Source organism: Leptodactylus fuscus, chromosome 7, assembly GCF_031893055.1.
Source record: "Leptodactylus fuscus isolate aLepFus1 chromosome 7, aLepFus1.hap2, whole genome shotgun sequence".
In the NCBI taxonomy this organism is placed as follows: domain Eukaryota; kingdom Metazoa; phylum Chordata; class Amphibia; order Anura; family Leptodactylidae; genus Leptodactylus; species Leptodactylus fuscus.
In genome coordinates, this window is record NC_134271.1 from 69,301,131 (window position 1) to 69,316,781 (window position 15,651).

At 40.6% G+C, this 15,651-nt stretch overlaps 1 protein-coding gene across 7 annotated transcripts in view; it reads left to right on the forward strand.

Moving 5' to 3' along the window:
• Positions 1-15,651, forward strand: part of ZNF536 (zinc finger protein 536) — a 460,947-nt gene that overhangs the window by 190,214 nt on the left and 255,082 nt on the right. For 5 of the 7 annotated variants that reach the window (XM_075282092.1, XM_075282089.1, XM_075282095.1 and 2 more), the window contains one exon: positions 9,234-9,356. The exons of the other annotated variants lie outside the window; for them this stretch is intronic. The gene's annotated coding sequence lies outside the window, so the exon portion shown is untranslated. The remainder of the gene's footprint in view (positions 1-9,233; positions 9,357-15,651) is intronic. 7 annotated transcript variants of the gene reach the window in all.

Here is a 15,651-nt window from a genome sequence, read left to right on the forward strand (position 1 = left end):
AGACAGAAAACGGACATTTTAGACAGTTTTAACCTACAGTCTCCACAACCCGCTACACAACTGCTCAGTTCTCTTCCCCTATAACCTGGTTCTCCACCATTACTTTAAAAAAGCTTTCCACAAATTTCATCCCTTCATGCTATCTCATAGCTCATCCTTAACCATACTACTTAGGTTAAAGTGATAGGTCAGAGATGGAATAAACCATCACTAACCTTCATATGAAGCCATCTCTTGACCCTTCCACTTTTTCCAGTGATCAATCCCTTTTATTTTCCACCTTATAACTCCACCTTGAACTGTCCTCCCACTTCCCATCCAACTCTGGCATTATACCACAGCTTTCTACCGAACCCACTCTAACCTAATGATCTACTACTCATCAAAGGCAAATATTATTACTCTGTGTTACTTATTCTAGACTTGTCCCCTACCAAGTAGGAGAAAAGACTCCAGACTCTTGCCATATAGTTCACAATACCCTAAACTTCTGAAGAACCCTTCCCTGGTATACTTGCCATACTATCCGAAAGGGTTCTTTTGCTTTGCAATTGAAACCTCTTCCCTAATAGTCTACAGGCTTAACTCATGTTGCACATGATTCCCCTGGTCAGACATGTGGTTTCAGCCTCACTCTAACTGCTCCCCCTCTTCCTCCTGCATGTACCACACTCTACTTTCTCCCAATCACACCCTTAGGTGATCTACAGGTAACTCCTTCCTTGCACATTTTTAGAAGGATTCCTTCACCCCTCTGTTTCCATGGTATTCTTATTGTTCTTATTATTCTTATTATTCGTACTGTTATGAAGACTTGTGCCCAAGGAGCACCATCACCATAGCAAAACCAATGCTTCCGCACTACTGTCCATTCATGCTCCCTTGCTACTGCTCCAACCATTGTTTTTCTGGGCATAGGACAAACAATAGGTGCTTATTAAGGATACATAGAAGGAGAAAGAAGGATCAGGGACACATAAGACAGGTCCAAAAGGGGCAATGCACAATGGTAAAAAGACACAAATATGAGTGGGGGGTGCTTACAAATTCTTTTAAATGGGCAGTACCAGTCGATAGCTTAAAGAGGACCTTTCATCAGATTGTACTGCTGGAAAGCCGACAGTGCGCTGAATTCAGCGCACTATCGGCTTTCCCGATCTGTGCCCCAGGTAAAGCGATATCGGTCCCGGTACCGTAGCGCTTTACAATCAGAAGGGCGTTTCTGACAGTCAGTCAGGAACGTCCTTCTGCCCAGCAGCGCCTATCGCGCTGTACAGTGTGAGCGGGGAGGAACGCCTCCTCCCTCTGCTCACAGTGATCGTTCATAGATGAGTATTATCAGGAGGGGAGGGGGCGTTCCTCCCCGCTCACACTGTACAGTGCGATAGGCGCTGCTGTGGAGAAGGACGTACCTGACAGACTGTCAGAAACGCCCTTCTGACTGTAAAGTGCTACGGTACCGGGACCGATATCGCTTTACCCGGGGCACAGATCGGGAAAGCCAATAGTGCGCTGAATTCAGCGCACTGTCGGCTTTCCAGCAGTATATGGAACTGCCTGTGCCCCGGACCATGAAAGGTCCTCTTTAGGTCAGTTGCCAGTGAATTGAGTTCAGAATATGACAAGTACATAAAAGGCTGTCCATAAGTTGTCTCCTTCATACATTTTTGACCATATCTCTCATTACCTCCAATCTTGTAATTTGATTCTCAGAAGACCTTCTTATTTGTTCTTACGTGCTTTTTGCATAATCATCTACAACAGTTTTTTACCTCTTCAGAAATCCCATCTGGGACGCTTCTACCTTTTTTCCTTATGGGCGAACATTTAAACGATCCTATAGATGAACGAGACAGAAGTGAAATTCTGTGGATGACTCAGGTCCATTTATATTTGGCATAAAGTAGATCTAAAATGGCACAGATGGACCATGTCATGCTATTATTGTTTAGTCGGGGGCAGTTACTTTTTTCAGTATGTTTACTGGATAAAAATTGAAGAGCCGTGTTACATGTTAACCCAGGCCTTATTTTCTCGAATTCATTGTAACAAACATGGAATGATAGGGGCATTTGAAAGGGGGCAAATACTTTTTCAGTCAAAACCTTCATGCAAAAAGAAAAAAGATCACACTTGCTAGTGACTATTAATATGATGATGTAAACGTGATCCTGAAACAGACCTGCATTTGGGCGGTAAATTCATTACCATTAGTAACATTAATTGGGTTTCCAAACCACTGACCAGTAGATCACCTTTATCCATTACAGAACGTATCTGAGCATTTAATTAGCAGGTGAGCTAGGCAATTAATTACATTTGGACAGGGCTATGTATAGTAACAAGTTTTAGTCTTGAGCCTGAGACTAGGTAAATGCCGGATAAACAGACATTTCCAATGGTGAGATGAAAGGGGAAAAAAATCTAGAAAAAATAACATTAGATAATTGAGAAGTCAGTTCATGAGCTGTAGCAGATTACAAGGTACAATGTCAATTCTGTGAGCATAATTTCATCTAATTGCAGAATTTTTAGCTCTTTTTTTAAAGGACAGTGTGCTCTTTAGGCTTTCATGTAACGTGACATTGCTCCAAACACCCCGAAAAAAGATTCTCAATGTATGAAGTGCTGTGAAGGAACACTCCAGTATAGACATTGTCTACTACAGGGCCTGAGACAGGGGTATTTGGTGCTGATAGAGACCCTGTCTAGTGCACCCTCCATTAGTATAACACAGTAAACCAATTCTGCCTCCTATCACCGTTTCAGCAATGGAAACTCTGGAGCCCCACATTATATATGAGCTTTTACTCCTCCAACTAATAAATGTATTTCCTATAGATGGAGTGTCCCAATGGGGGACCTCAGCTGAAGGTATCAAAAGAGAAGTTTATTGTCCTGGCACAGAAAATAGTTTTGGCCTGATTACTGTACCGGGGCCGTCTAAGCCCTCTGTAGCAATAATACAATATTGCTAATCTACCAGATCACTATTAGATAGGATAGCCATAGGTCTCTTACTTACTACAGATGGATATTTTTCTGTTGTCAAGAAATGGGTGCATTAAATACAAATGGTAAACTCAGATTTGAGAATACTCCCATACTAAGTTTCATGCCAAATGATGTGGAATGTTTTTGATGCGGATGAAAAAACATGGCGCCAACGCGTTGCGGTTTTTCTTGCAGCACTGTTTACAGAAAGCCTGCAGAGGTTTCTGCTGAAAATTTACTGTTTCAGTTATACCTATAAGGAATCGGTCGACATTTCCATGGGTATAATTGATATGTCGGGATTTCCAAAACCACAACGTTTTTGGAATCACAGCATGTGTGCTGTGCAAATTTTCCTGCAATGTGTGGATGGGATTTGCCAGAATCCCAACCACTTTAAAGGGACTGTAAAACGCCGCATTTACGCCATGTGGGGCCCCGACCTAAGAGTGTATTAAGTATCCTTTTTTTTACACAGATTTGAATGGTTAGTTGGTAAAGCTTAGCTTTACCCCTGGAAGTGCTGCAGGAAATTGATCACTACCTGTGACGTTTCCCCACACATTACAGCTGATCCCTTGAAGTCTCAGGAAGAAACTTTATCACCAGCTTAGGGACGTTTCTAACAAGTAGGGACTGTGCAAAGCTGAGAAACCCTTCAAAACTTGTTTGTTTTTGTCATGCAGAAAACTCAAGGCCATAACAAATATTACAAAAGCAAATAATGAAACAATATTTTTAAGAGTATCCCTCAGAAGCCCACTATGGTCTAACATTGAAAACATAAAAGGGACTTAAGGGAGGAAGAAAGAGAAATAATTAAGAAATTTGTGTTTGAAAGGTAATAAAAGAAATAAAATTCTAAATTAGTCCCAAGCCATCAGTTTGCCTGGTCAGAGTTGGCATTGAAGGGACAAAGTCCCTGAATGACTTGTATGGATAAAACAGAATGCCATCTTCCCATGTCTCAACTTGTGTCAATATCCTATACATTGCTCATTAATATAAACGCCACCTTCTTAGAAATATCAACGGATGCATATTAATGAGATAATTAAAGCTAATTTACATAATCCTCTGCAAGAATATACATTGTGCACCGGCTTCACAATCATTAAGAGGCTTAAACTGGTCATTTAAATTACCAAGGGATTCAGCGATGAGCCTGATGTCCTATTGGGTTAGTGGTTATGCTAGAAACAACAATATGATGTGTGCAACTATTGATTCCATTACCACACGAAACCCATTTCCCACTTACTGGTGCCAAAGATGTCAAAAGGTTTGGCATGGCATTAACACCCCACATATTAGTAAATATACAACTATATTCTATATTCAAAAGGTTTGGCATGGCATTAAAAAGCACACATATTAATAGATACACAACTATAATCTAGACCTGATATCTGATGAATGATGTTTTGAAAGCAAGGGGGGGTGCAGAGGGTGCAGTCGCATTGGGGCTCAGGAGCCTTAGGGGGCCCATAATTACTGGCATCAGTATTGAGATTGCAACTTCCATCTGGCTCATAAGCCAAGGAGATCCACAGATTACCATAACCACACTAAGGTTGATTAAACTCCTTAGCACCCGTAACCATCACTATCAAGAATTCGTTGGTAGGGGACCTTGGACTAAAGATTGCATTGGAGCCTACAAGACTTTAGTTACGCCACTGTTTGAAAGGTACTGACATACTATAGCGCGGTGGCACCATTTTAATACATTAGTCAAGTGGTGAAGGTTAAGACTGGAAAAGTGATTTTATCTGTGGGAAAATTGCACAAGGGACTGTTGCAGTAATGGTATAAGATATGTGCATAAACTAAAGGCTTTATTACACAGCCAGATTTTGGCCCCTGAAGTTCCCATGAATGAGAAAACATGTTAATTGGCAGTCGTTTGCATCGGCCTCATTACAGACTGAATAGGGAAGGAACGATCTCTGCTGTGTTTGGTCCTCTCACATTTGGCTGCATAGACTATTGGCATCCTTGCCCTGACTAAACAGGTCAATATGTCACCAATGATCTACCTCTAGTGTACAAGAAGCGATCAGCCAACTCACAAGTGTTTGCTCACTAGTCAGCCAATCGTCAGCACTATCATACTGGGCTATTATCGGCAACAAGTGTTCCTTGAAGTCGTTGCCAGTAAAAGCCCTGAATATCAGCCCATCTAATAAATGGGATGTGTAGCCCTAAAAGGATTTTTCATAGATAGGAGTAGAGAATACCAATTGTTCTGCAATACAATAGGCCATGATTTTGTTATAGAAACCAAATCCCTACTTTGATCTCCCTACTTTGATCTAGCTAAAGGGGATGCAGAAGTAGCTATCACTACTGAGTCCTAGAGTCATAGGGAGTCATACACAATATAGTCAGATACCAGTAGCAGCATGGTAGCTGGGGGGTCCTGTTACATATTTTGCATCGGGGCCACAGAGCCACGGAACTACCGCCTCTGGTAGGAAATTTCCCCTGTTATAGCCCTGGGGTGGTCTGGGGATCTAGAACTTATGCAAGAATACTTTTGTAAGCTGAAATGTGTGTTTTATTCAGACATAAGTGGAGCGAGTTTAGAAATGCTGAAGGTAAAATTCTTCCAAAGCCCTTTTACAGATTTAAAATTCAGCCTGACCTTTTGAAATGAGCCTTTTATAATACCCCTTTTACTCTGTAACACAAACAGACATTTTGTCAAAATAAAGTTGCACTGAAAGTATAATGCTTTGAGCTGCCTTGAGTCTAAGCTCATTAGGTTTTATTGTAATCCCCCTCTTTGGTATCCTCACATAGACTTCACTTTCTTATTTTTTATATCCCATCCTAGCTCATGATGTTTTTACCTTGGTGAAAACAATTACATTTATAAAATGATTGCAAGTAATCAGAGAGACGTCGCATCCAGTGATAGGAGATAGATCTGCTGCCTCGGTCGAAGCTACTCAGGAACTCGCAGAGCAATTTTAGGCTTAAAATGCAGCATGGTGAAAATTTCCGATGACCTCTGACGGCCAATCTGTTATTAGCTGTGATGAGTCAATGCAAATTATATTTACCAAAATGAATGTCTAGTTGCTATTGGTAGTAGGAGATTTGCTGATTGGCCCATAATTTATAGGGGGAGATTATATTAAGCTGCCTCTTACAATGTGGCTTAAAGTAAACTATAGTCATGATAAAATATATCATAGTAACATAGTAGATAAGATTAGATGAAGACACAAGTCCGTCAAGTCCAACCTATAACCCTACAATGTTGATCTGGAAAAAGGCAAAAAACTCAATGATGCTGATGACAATTGCCCCACTTTCCCAACCCCGAATCTGGATATCAGTATAAATCCCTTCATCAACTTGTCATCACCAAAAGTCTAAAACCCATAACCTTTACGTGGGAGTTATGGCGGCACATCCATGTTGTCTAGTCATGTTGGTTAAAGCACCTGTCCTTTAAAGTTTTACACTAGCCTTTTGGCAAAAAAAAACACTCACTGGAAACCACCCATAAGCAATCCTGCAACCAGTACATGTTGAATAAGCTTTTGAACACTATGGAGGAGCTGCGCTTCTACCTTGCCATCTATTGCCATGCATGACATATGTCTGTCACCACTACTATCAAAATGCCAAAAAGTGTGGGAAAGTGTTAGGATGGCGCTTATGTCCTCAGTTTGACAGAACGTATATTCCATGCCTCTGTGACGACAGTGGTTGAGATATTCACAATCCTGTTGATATCACAGCAGCTTTTCGGACATACTACAGTGATCTATGCAGCATATGCCTTCAATTCACTGATGTGGCCCCAGAAACCCAGGAATTCAAGGTAGAGGAGTAAATAACCAAGACCGCTCTTTTCTCGATTCCTAAAAGATCCTTTCAGGGTGAACCTATACACTGTGAAGGAGGTCAGATTATTCCAAGCTGGTGAATACACTGGCCCTTACGACCACATATTTCTACAAATGCTTCAGTGACCTTCTTATCATTATCATTGTGAAAATTTTCAATGGTATAGATGACTCCATTTGCACATCAATCTTTGTCCTCATTTACTCATAAGGCTCATATACAATCTTTGCGTGGGGGTCTGATTGTGTTAGACTCAAATTTAGGACCCTGACGTAATGTAAGTGCAATGATGTTGCTGACCTTCCAGTCCCCAAACTGTATTATACTGCTGCAGTTTTGTTAAGGTTGTTTGATTGGCATTACAGGGGTACTAATAAGCAATGGGTGATTATTGAGACAAAGTTGTTTTTGGTGCAAGTATAGAATGAGACAGGTGGCTTATTCCTTTCTATCCACCCACTTTCTATCTTTTTTGGATCCTGTGACCTATAGAGGTACACTGGCAATGGTCCTAGGTTCCCTGAGTCCTCTCTTCAACAATCTGATGTTCCCGCCTGGTCTTTTTGATCGTTATCTTTTGCAATAGTCCAACACACTGTTACACCATAGATACTTCCTGCCCAGATACTCCATTGTCCTGGATGGAATACAATCAACTCTCCTCGCTTGTGCGATCATCCTCTTCAGGCTTCCCAGCTTTCTCACTTATGTCTAACCCCACGGAATTCGAGAGAATTTTTCTGTGAACAGAGGCCCCTGAAATCCCCCACGTGTGATCCTGGGACTGTGAGAAAGATATATGGCCCAGACTAAGATAGATACTGCATCCTAGCCATCAACCTACCAAATCCCTGTAGTGCTCAGAAAAAAAACTTCAAGCTATTGACCCGGACTACCTCCACAAGATTTATCCAACTGTTCTGCAGTCCAGCTCTTCTGTAATTGGGTATTCGAGTTGGCATTATTGTTGATTATTCCAATCAAGTTCTCTGTTGTAAAAAAAAAAAATCTCTTGAGATATTCCTCATGGCTCCAATGGATTCAGATACTTAGCCTCAATTAGAGAATGAAGAGATTGGTGACAGAAGACTCCTCTGATCCATTGAAAGTAGGGATCTTCTGGCAGTCATAAATCCTGTTCCAGGAGTCTGATAAGTTTATCAACCTATTGTCTTAGGCACATCTATATAGAGGGACACTTAGGTTCTCACACGGTCTCTCCCTTTGGCTAATGTCATGGCATTCTTCTTTCCCTCTTCCCCCCTCCCCTTCCATCTTCATCCTTACCCTCCCTTCCTTTTCCCTATGTTCGCCTTCTTTCACTTTCTAATTTGTGGTCCTCCCCAGTAGTACCATGTTTATACATCCCTTGGTAATGTGAGGTTGGCCTGGAGGGTCATACTCAATAGTCTATTCTCGGACTTTGTCTATTAGTGTTTTGGAACCCATGGAGTTGCATTATTGCACATACATCTGTGTTCATGGCACTGCAATGTCTTCACTTATTCCTTTGTGTTTGGTGTAACCTTGTTTTTATACACTCTATTGTTAAAGATTTTTTCAACAAACTCTGATAAAGCATGACAATTTACAATAGTACAAATACTAGATAATTCTGGAGATAAAACAAGTTGGGGGTTTAATTTCTGTCAAAGTCAGAACATATCAAAATTTAGTATGGCTTTGGAAACGTAACCAGAAAAACAATTTTTACTACTTGTAATTCAGAACTCCAGAGAAACTGAACACCAAGGATAGAAATCATGATCAATCTCTACATTATGTATAACGCAGCATATCAGTTTTTACTACAGTGTTTATTTAAAGGGGTTTCAATGACTTATGAAACTGGTGACCTTTCCTTAGATTTGGTCATCAGTAACAAGTTACAGGTTGGTGAGGTTCAGACACCCAAATGTCTGCGGTAACTGTGGTATTCATATAAGGGCTCACTATATACCAGGCACTGCACCGTACATTTATAGTGGCAGTACTTGGTATTGCAGCTCTGTTACAATTATTTGAATGGGCCTGAGTATGCAGCATGACATTACTGGCCTGACAAGAGCAAACTGCTCTAATCCAAACATCAACCTATCTTAAAACAGCTGATCAGCTCAGGTGCCTAGCCTTGGATCCCTTTTGGATATGTCATCAGTAGTCCTAGAAATCCCCATTCTGTAAGGTACTATGCTATATATCTTGTTTATCCATCCCAAATTATACTCATAGAGTTTCCAGAAAGCAGAGATTTTGTTTGCTGTGTGCAAAATCCTTGCCCTGAAGGATTAGTTACCTTGCCTCTGTACCTACCTGTGCCACTGACTAATAAATCAATAGGACTAATATATGGAACTTTTTTTTTTATTCTACAGAGTCACTATTTTGTGGACTCTGGGAAAGAAAAACTGGTGACTACCCCCACAGTCGCATGATAAGAGCTCGTCAGTGTGAAGACCCTGCATACAGCAACCCAAATCTCTGCTTACTGGACCCCTGTGAGTATGGTTGGGAGGGGAAGGACGTTGGAACTGGAAGTGTGAATTGTATAACTAGAGGTGTGCTCTAACTACTACCATTTCAATTTTCATCGATCCAAGAATGCTCCTGGTTATAAAAGAAGACATATTAGGGAAATGTAATCTATTCAATACTTTGACATAAAATTGTAAAATCTACAAAGACAAAGCCTGCGTTAGGTAGAAGTCATTGATAGGAACTACTACTGGGGACATAAGACCATACTAGTCCCATCTACATATGAAGCTTATTCTTTCATGAGAAGCAAAGTAATGGTGTTATTTCATGACGCTTCTTTTTTGCTTTTTGATAATACCCTAAAAAAAATTCCTATGTGTGCAACATTTTTTGTCACCTGTGATTTCCTCGTTTTTAAAATAGTAATTCTAAATTTGTTTTAACATGATAAACTTTTTGAAAAATTGTCATTAAAACTGATGCCAACAAGTAATTTTTCTGTGATTTATAAAAATAGCTGATATTTGCTAAGAAGAAACAAATGCTGCTTTCCAGTCCTGCGGGGCAGCCATGCTGAGATCCGGATACAAAGCTTTCCAGCTCTGAAGGAGTAAAGTGTGATTTTTGTAAATGTTTGTGTTGACGCATTTTGCTTGGCAAATGATGTCTGCGTCCCATGAAATCCATCTATTTATTCCTGTGACACCTACTGCTGGGATAGAACCGATCCACAACAGACTCTGTTTCAGTTAATCGTCGCCAAAAACAGCTCATGAGTCAACCAGCAGATGTTTTTTTTTCTGTTTAGGTCAAAAAGAACGTATGGGCCGGTTTAGCTTCTTTTCCAGAAGTCAGTGTCATTAAAAGGCAACAGGTTTGATCTGCTGACCTGACCGGCAGCACGAGGAAGGATGATGGACGCCATGAGAAGCCCTGCATCCCCCTCTGCATTGTCGAGCCAAATCCTGGATCCCTTCCAATTTCCACACAACAGAATATCTGATTATGTGCTTGGATTTTTATATTGATTTTGTGCGCTCATTTGGAGATTTGTAGCCGAGCTCCTGCATGTGACAGGTGCCTGGTGAAGGAAGTCTCGCTGGGTTATCATTTATGAATATTTACGAATAAATCAGGCTTTGATCTGTGTGAAATACGAGCGTTTAACATTACATTTCATGTTCAGGGAAACAAAAAAAGAGGCAAAATGCTTGGCACCAGAAGAGCCATAGATGCAATATTATCTGCATGGTGACCCAGAAGTTTTAGCTTTACATTTTTTTTTTAATGTCAGTTAAGGGCCTACATGTTCCAGCATGGTAAACATTTAGTAAATTGATCTCGACATTGTACGGTAATTGACTATCATGAGAATTTTGACCCAGCGTTTGGCAAATACTGTAGATTTGTGTGTAGAATATGCAGGTCGATTGGATTTGCCCTTTTTTGTTCTTATACTTTGATTTTCATCCTTTGTCAGGTTGTTGATTTTGGGCATTACTTAGTTGTAGTCTCAATGTATTATGGATTAGGAGTGAGGATTGTTTTACTGACTTTTTTGAAAAAGCTTCGTACCTTCAAGATATTTGACTCTTAATCCGGTGGTCGGTTAATGATAACCATTGTGATTACCATTGTACAGACTGTGTGTCAGGTGGCAAACATGAATTCACCTTCTGACCCTTGGTTCACATCTGTGTTTGGTAATCCGTTCAGGAAGTCCACATGGGGACCCCCCAAACGGACTACTGAACGCAGTTGCAAGCTCTGTGCAGTGAAAGCACACGGACCCCATGGACTATAATGGGATCTGTGTGCTTGCCACGCACTGTCTGCACGAATCATGCGGACAGGAAAGTAGATTGTGAGCACTTTCCTGTCCGCATGTTCTGTGCAGAGATCTTGCGGCAAGCACACGGACCCCATTATAGTCTATGGGGATCCGTGTGCTTTCACTTGCAAATGTGTTCGGTAGTCTGTTCGGGGGGTCCCCATGCGGACTCCCCCGAATAGATTACTGACACAGATGTGAACGAGTCCTGAGGTTCAAGAGACCCTCCTTTGTAGTATCTAAATAACCAACATCTTATGTTAATCTCGTAAGAAAGTATCAGTTATTTTACTAAGACCAGCAAAAGAGATTGACTAGTTTGTTGGTCTGAAAGCACCAACAATTTTTTATTTCAATTTTTGTCTACAATTTTTGCAAATTATCTTTGTGTGTTTCCCGGAAAAAATTAATAATTTGAGAATAAAATTTGCTACAAGACACACAAGGTGTAATGAATTAACGTCTATTATGAGTTACTGCCCCTTTAATACATTTTTCTTTCCAGACTTGTAATCATTTAGAAAAAAAAAATTTCTGCTCCTCATCTTGTAACTTGCTTGATCAGCTAAAGTACTTCAACATATAATTTGTGTGTTTGATTTGTCTTAATTAGATTTATTTATAGGTAACTGATCATTTTGTCAACTGTCGGAAATTAGAGATGACAGTTAACACTTTGCAATCCAATATCTTCATGTGACACCAAGAATCCAGAGGCAATTATAGTAGGCAGGCCTCAGTAAGACCATTCACAGTGATAATATAGTTCTATTAGATATAGCCAGAAAAGAGAAAATGGAGCCCATTATATTCTTTATTACATAATTATTTATTAATGATATATTTATTTTTTGTATCATTGACACACACTGACTGCTGCTCTTTATTATAATGTATTATACCATTAGCAAGGTTATTATTATGTTATTAACCTGCAAAGTCACACAAAATGATACATTATTACTATTTTTATTGCAATTTAAGTTTTACCTGCAGTGACTGACCTCTTTATTATTTAACACTGTTCACACTGGTATTGCAGTCAGGTTTCTGCCTTGACTTCTAGTATTTGTTGATGGCAAGAATATCACTGCAGGCTAGTTTTTTTTTTTCAACAAAACCTATTAAAATCAATGAAGTCATTGAGGATTCACCAATATCTGTTTGCAAAGGATACAACATACACTAGCTGCATACAGATGTCAAACTGCTAGTGTGAATGGAGTCTAAGATTGTAATAATTGCTGTTTTTATCATTTCTAATAGCCTGTAGAAGTGGGTCCTCTCATTATCAGAATAGGTGAGAATTATAAAAACCTACAGTGCCAGAACCTCATCATTTTATATATATATATATATATATAGAGAGAGAGAGAGAGAGAGAGAGAGAGAGAGAGAGAGAGAGAGAGAGAGAGAGAGAGAGAGAGAGAGAGATGAGGAGATGAGTGAACAGTGAAATATTCGAGATTCGATATTTGTTTCGAGTAGAGCCTCAATATTCGACTACTCGATTGGATATCGAATCCCATTATAGTCTATGGGAAAAAATGCTTGTTTCAGGGGAAACCACTATTCGACTAAAGGAGAGTCACCAAGTCTACGAATAGCAGGAGGAGAGTGTTTAGGAGGAGCGCTGTGCAGTTAAAGTGCACAGACCCCATTATAGTTTATGGGGTCTGTGCGCTTTAACTGCACAGCGCCTGCAGTTGCGCTGATAAAAAGTAAGCTCCCTCGTAACTGCAAGCTGCCAGCTCTCCCGACTAGCAAGGACGAGCCTGCGGCAAATCAATGCTGGTTCTGCAGCAGGCTTGTCCTTGCTAGTCGGGAGAGCTGGCAGCTTGCTGTTACAAGGGAACTTACTTTTTCTCATAGGAATGAATTGACCAGCGTTGATTGGCCAGTGTACAGCATTCGGCCAATCAATGCTGGTTCTGCCGGAGGCTCGTCTGTGAGGAGGCGGAGTCTAAAATCAGACCACAATGGAGACTGCTGTGGTTCGTCTTAGACTCTGCTTCCTCACAGACGAGCCTCCAGCAGAACCAGCGTTGATTGGCCGAGTGCTGCACACTGGCCAATCAACGCTGATCAATTCATTCCTATGAGAAAAAGTCAGCTCCCTCGTAACAGCAAGCTGCCAGCTCTCCCGACTAGCAAGCACGAGCCTGCTGCAGAACCAGCATTGATTTGCCGAATGCTATACGCTGTATAGCATTCAGCCAATCAACGCTGGTTCTGAATCGAATATTTACTGCAAATAGCTAGTAGTATTCGATCATGTACGAATATTTCGAATACCGTAGCATTTGATCAAATACCTACTCAATCGAATACTACTCGCTTATCTCTACATATTTATTATATATCAATTATGTATATTATTACTGCACGGTAATAACCTATTACATTGTCCTGCAGAATAAATATATATCTTAAGAAATGACCAGTAGGTGAATACAAGACCGGTCGTTCGTCCCTGTTATGTCTGTGTGTGAGTGCAATATCTATTATATTAAAGAAGGTACACACCCAGCGCTGCTATATCAGTGATGTAAAATGTTTATATACCCAAATGTCACAGTGCTGATTGTATGAGATTGGGGGGGGGGGGGAATGTACTTGCTCAGCAAACCGGGCTCTGGGCTAAAATGTAAGCGTGAAATCTGTGGTTTATTTTTAAAGTAATGTTTACTGCCGTTTAATGACCCTGAAAAGGTTCCATAGTCAGAGGCTCTGTGTCTCCGAACAGGAGGGTATTACTCTTACTACAACCTCTGCTAAACAGCTACGGGGGCAAAATTACACAGATAGATCATGCCAGCGTCATAGCAGCTATTTACATTCTAATCACCCCACCCCCGGCTGCATTGTTCTGTCTGTACATTATCTCTTAGAAGATATAGAAGTTGTGTTTTCAGAACACCTAAAAAAAATGTCCGGAAGTAGGGAATGGTAGAAAACAACAGGACCTTTTGTTACCTATTACATTGCCTCCTGATTAAACTCTGCCATTTCCTTGGCTATGGCAATGGTGATCCCCACGTGACCAATTGTAGCCAGTTACTGGCCACAGCATTGTATGTCTTAATACCACCAATTTCAGTAATTGGCGGAGTGGTCACATGGGTAGATGGGGGCGTCATGGTGCAGTCAGTGACAAAAGCAAACTTAAAATGATAGGGACAAAAGAGAGATAGTTGTAGGTTATTTTGATATTTTATTTTATATCAATCCCCTTTTTGGCCAATTTTATTCACATCCCTGAAAACCATTTTACAGGTGTCCTCCACGGAGATAGATTGATAGATGTTTTCCCATGAAAATCAGTTTATGGCCATGGCTTCACATAGAGAAACACAGCCTGACGCTAGGTTCACACTAGCATTTGGGTTTCCATTCTTCAGGTCCACTTGTGTGGCTGCATCCTTAACCATCAAAGAAGGTATCACTGCTTAGACCGCCCAATCTGTGAAGGAACCTGCCAACATATGTTCTTTTCCCTGCTTTTCCACCAAAGCAGATACAGCATGAAGCATTGGGGTCAGTTCACATATGCATATATATTCTGTCTGGTTAGAGTCCGCATGGAGACATTCCGGACAGAATACAATCGCAATTGCAAGCGCGTAGCTGTAAAAGCACACGGACCCATAGACTATAATGGGGTCCGTGTGCTTGCCGCGCACTGCCCGCACGAATAATTTGTGCGGGCAGTGCACGGCAATCACATGGACCCTATTATAGTCTATGGGGTCCATGTGATTTAACTGCACAGCGCTTGCAGTTGCGTCGGTATTCTGTTCAGGGGGGATCCTCTTGCGGACTCCCCTGGATGCAATCCAAACGCTTATGTGAACCAGGGGTTACATGGTTTCTTTTAAAAACACTGATCTCCATCATGAAAGGTAGTCAATATAGCTGATCTCTGGCCAATTTATAGAGAGCGTGAATATAGGACTCCCCTTTACTTAGAACATCCTATCAGGGAATTTGGAAATACACTTTATAAATCTGACATCCCCTTTAATAATGTTAAATACTTCAACAGATAGCTGCATTTTTGCAAAAATGACACCACGGCTAAGCTATGTTAAAAATCTAGCATATTTCTAAGTATAGAAATTACAAAATATTGGTTATTAATCTGACTCTGGCTATTTATGAGTGGAAAGTTGCACGACTGAAAGCACACCAAAGCCAAATAGGTCTACCACCTGCTCTCAAAAACCGTAGTATAGCCAGGATATAACCTGTATTTGAAGTGAAAAGCTCAATAGTAAAAATGAGGCTATCATGGAATCGCCACCATTTTGAAAAGAAACTTGTTTACCCCACCCTAAAAGGAATGAGTCACAAAATGGCTGCCTCACTGCATTCCATTCATTATGGGTTTGTTTGTCAGCTTTTTTAGATATATACAAAAATACGAACTTTGTTTTCCCCTTTAAGCCAAAAGCTGTAATCCGTAAACACTTGTAAGGTCTTAA